Here is a 4,725-nt window from a genome sequence, read left to right on the forward strand (position 1 = left end):
GTGCCAGGAGGTCTACTCTGCCGCTTCTTCTGCCAGGATCAACTGGGGTAAATGTTCTGGACTCCTGGTCGGTCAGTGGCAGATGGATCCCCTACCCGAGGAGCTCAGGCCTTTCACCTGGAGCAGGACCAGCCTCCTCTACCTGGGGGTCCATCTCTGCCCCGCTGAGGAATCCTGGCCGGCAAACTGGCAGGAACTGGAGACGAAAGTCACCGCTCGCCTGCGGCGCTGGACAGGACTGCTCCGAGTGCTATCTTACCGAGGTCGAGTTCTGGTCATAAACCAGCTGATCGCCGCCATGTTGTGGTATCGGCTGGTCACTTTGACCCCTCCCCCGGACTTTGTCACAAGAATCCAGAGATTGTTAGTCGACTTCTTCTGGGACAAAAGATTGCACTGGGTCGCTGCCGAGGTTCTGAGTCTCCCGCTTAGGGAGGGTGGTCAGGCGCTAGTGTGCCTACGCACACAGGTGGCGACTTTCCGCCTTCAGACCCTGCAGCGATACCTCTACGTCGAGCCTCCTCCTAGATGGTGTGCCCTGATGACGTATTTCTTCCGTCAGGTGCACGGCCTGAATTATGACGTGCAGCTCCTGTTTATAGAACAGCTGGGCCTCGGTGGCTCCTTGCAGGCGTTGCCCGTCTTTTACCAGGACCTGATCAAAGTCTGGAAAGTGGTCGCCTCGCGACGCAGCTCTCCCCCGTCAGGAGTAGCGGCTATCGTCAGAGAGCCGCTGCTCAGGAATCCGCCCCTCCGTCCTTTTCAGTGGTTGGCGGAGAGGAGGGCTGTGGCCGCAGGGGTGACCAGGATCGGGGACGTGCTGGATGGCGGAGGACTGGGCTGGATGCTCCCGCAGGAGTTGGCGCGACGCGCGTCTGTGAGTGTCCAGGTCGCAGCCGATGCCATCCAAGACCTGAGAACGGTCGTGCTCGGACCCGACGTTATTTTGGGTCTTGAGGTGGCCCAGGTGCACGGTGGTCTTCCGTCTGAACGTTCCCCTGTTCGGACGGAATTCCACATTGGCCCCAAGCCCCAAACGCTCCCTCGGGTGCTGGTGCCCCGCAATATGAGCCGCCTCGGGGACATGCCCTCTGTGCCTTTTGGCACGGCAAAGAGGGGCTTTTTGTACGGACTGCTGCTGCACACCTTCCATTTTCTCGCCCTTGTCCGTCGAGCGGACATGCCCTGGCGTGCCTTGTTGCCGTCCGGCGGCGGAGGCCCCCGATGGGAGGCCCTCTATGGAGGTGTCCTCCCCCTTTCTATCGGGGACCTGGGTTGGAGGGTGTTGCATGCAGCAGTCCCTTATAATAAGAGGATGCGTAGGTTCACGGACTCTCAGGACACGTGCCCTTTTTGCGGTCTTGTGGAGTCCGTGGACCATGTATACATAGGGTGTTGTAGGCTGCACTCCCTTTTTAGTTATTTGAAAAACCTTTTATTGATGTTTTGTTTGCACTTCAGCCCCACACTCCTGATCCATGGGCACCCGGTGCGGAAGGGGGTCGGGAAGGAGGAGGACCTCCTCGTGAACCTGCTCCTGGGCCTGGCCAAGTTGGCCATTAACAGGTCCAGGCAGCGGGCGATCGACGGGGGAGTCCCGCCCGATTGTTTGTCCCTCTTCCATGGCTACGTTCGCTGCCAGATGTCCCTGGAGAAGGAGCACGCGGTGTCTGCTGGCACTCTCGAGGCCTTCCGTGCTCGGTGGGCACCGCGGGGACTGGGGTGTTTTGTTGACCCCTTTAATCACATTTTGATTTAAAGTTTGTAAGGTTCCTTTAAACTTTGTCCTTGGTTTTACAGCTGACCTGAGTTAGGGGCTGTGCCTGATTTATCCCAATTTTGTTGATTTGGTTTTCATTTAAAAGATTATCAAGAGTTCAAATCTCACAATGGCAAACTATGAAACAATGTAACTTCATCTGAAACAGATGGAAACAGGTTTACTCAAAAGAGTATCAAGAGTTCATCTTCTTAACGATCTCGTGGAGGTAATTGTGGATTCAGTTGGTTCCCTGATACTGAGGAGAGAAGGTGTGTGGTGTTGGTGTTGCTGCTCCTCAGTGTTTCAACTGTTTCTGCTGCTGCCTTTGGGGTTGTTGCTTCTGCTGTGTGCTGCTGCTGCCCCTGCACTTGAGGGTGTTTGCTGCTGCTGCTGGACCTGCACTTGAGGGTGTTTGCTGCTGCTGCTGGACCTGCCCGTGTGGAGCAAAAGGAGAGAGAGGGAGAGAAGAAGAACAGCTTCTGTTGCTACAGGACAGGAAGGCCAGGAGGCCAGGACTGTGTCTAAAAACAACATCCTAGGTGGGTGTCCAACATTATTGTTTGTGTAAGGTGGGGGCAATAAAGGACTGTGTTTTGTAGGGGGAGGAAAGAAGACTGCAGGAAGGTTTGGGGAAGGAAGAGAGGGGGGTGTGTGGTTAAAACCACCATTCTGCTACCCCCCCGCCCCACCCAGCCCTTTCCCAGTAAGGCCAGCGGTGGCTGGTGAAGACATCGCCTCCCCCTGCAAGAAGATCATCACACCCCACCCAACATCCACCTTTCACTGGAGACACCCACCTGGACTCTTCCCTTTTCCCTCCTGTGCCTCCCTGTCCTTCACTCCTCTCCCTCCTCTCCTCTCCTGTACAAAAGGGGGAGGTTATTACTACCTCCCTCCCTAGGGAGGAACATTGTATATTTAAAAAAAATATACATATATATTAAAAAATATATATAATTTAAAAAAAAAAATGGCCAATCCTTCCCAGGGTGGGCGTGGCTCTGGCCTTAAAGCCAGTTCAACATCTCCTGTGGCCGGGCCCTCGAGGGCTAATGTGGAGGCGGCTTTGTCACCGGTGGCAGGGCCTACAAAAAAGACTTATGCGGGGGTGGTTGCTTCTGCAGCTCCTGCTGCTCCCGCTGCCCTGTCGCCATTCCGTCTCCTCACCAGGGCCCTCGGGGTAAAATGCTACGCTCACCCTGAGATGACTATTGAGGCCTGCGTTAAGGCTATGGCTGGGGTTGTCGGCCCCTCAGCCATTGTCGCGGCCTCAAAGATGTATGGGAGGGCCATCTTTTTCTTGAGGTCCGAGCGGGCGGTGCAACTCGCCCTGCAGAAGGGGCTCACTGTGGGCGGGACTTTTCTGGCGGTGGATCCCCTTGAGGCCACCGCCCAGAGGATTGTTATTTCAAATGTCCCGCCCTTTATACCATGTGGGCTCCTCCTCCCCCACCTTAATAAGCTGGGGGAGGTCAGGTCAGGGGTTGCACCAGTCCCGCTCGGCCTCAAAGACTCGGCCCTTCGCCACGTGTACTCCTTCCGGCGCCAAGTTTTCGTCCGCTTGGCCCGGGAGGAGTGCCTGGAGGGGGCCTTCTCAGTTAATTTTGAGGGGACCGCCTATCGGGTCTTCTGGACCGCGGAGGGTGTGCGGTGCCATGCCTGTAAGGAGGTGGGGCACGTAAGAAAGAACTGCCCCACCTCCAAGGTCACGAGCCCCACCCAAGCGGCCGCGGCTGGCACCGCCCCTCCTCCCCCCGCCACCACTCCATCTCCCTCCCCGCAAGGGGAAGCGACCCCGGCAGCAGCTGCCATCTTGGCTGCCGGTGAGGCGGGGGGAGAGCCCCCGCGCCGTAAGAAGGCGCGGAGGAAGACCCGAAATTTGGAGGCGGCCCCTGAAACGCCCCAAACCCCCCAAACACCTGGAAAAACCGGCTTGGGGGAAAAAACATCATCCGGCCCCGGCGTCATATCCGCGTGTGCTCCCGGGTCCGTGGGCGCTAAGGCGCCAAGTGCTGGGCTCGGCGTCGTCCCTGCACGTGCTCCCGGGGCCGGCGGGGAAAAGACGCGGGACCCCGAGCCGGGGAAACAAACATCATAAACCCAGAGGGTGGAGTGTCCGGGAGGGCTGGACAAGGAGGAGGGGGCCTCGGAAATGGAGGTCTCCCTAGCCCCCAGCCTGACCCGGAAGAGACGTCACGCTTCGGAGGAGGAAGTGGGCGACGCCCAAACTGAAGAAGTTGGGTGTGTCCCTTCCCCTGATGAAGAGGTGGTGGCGTCTCCACCCAGTAAAACCTCGCCCTGCCCTCTGGGGGAACCCGAAACTCCTACCCCTACCACTGTTCCCCCTACCAGTCTGCTGCAGTCCCCTGAACAGGACCCCTCGGGGGTCACTGAGGGCACCTCCCTTGAGGTGGTGTCCATCTCCAGTGCACTTAACACCCCTGAGGTACCTTCTGGCTCGTCGGGGGACTGCAACTTTGAAAATTTAAAAAATATAAATGCGTCATTGGGTGGCGGCGAAAAGGAGGGCCTTCCCGCTCCCTCCCAAACATTGACACCGGGCGTCCTATGTTTAGGTCAGGAGCTTGTCCTGAGCTCTCCGGACGACCCGGTGCCGGGAGGAGAGCGGGCATCAGAACTGCCGCTGCCCTCTGGCCCAAAAAGTTTAGAGGAGACCAGAGAGGACTCCTCTGGCCTTGATCCTGGGGGTGGGATCGAGGCACAGATAGAGCCAGCTGGCAGCTCCGACTCAGCCCCTGTACTCAATGTGGGGGAGGGGTCGGAAGCTGGAGGCGACGACCCGGTGGAGGACGAGGTGTCGGTGGTGAGCGTTGGGGATTACGCGGAGTCGCTCTCAAGCGAGGCGGTGGATCCCCTGGTGCCCTCTACTGACTCCCCCCTCATCCCCCCAAGGGAACTCCGGGATTTTTTGACGGGGCACCGCGGTCGCCGAGACAGGGTTC

The sequence above is a fragment of the Carcharodon carcharias genome, chromosome 19 (genome assembly GCF_017639515.1).
Source record: "Carcharodon carcharias isolate sCarCar2 chromosome 19, sCarCar2.pri, whole genome shotgun sequence".
In the NCBI taxonomy this organism is placed as follows: domain Eukaryota; kingdom Metazoa; phylum Chordata; class Chondrichthyes; order Lamniformes; family Lamnidae; genus Carcharodon; species Carcharodon carcharias.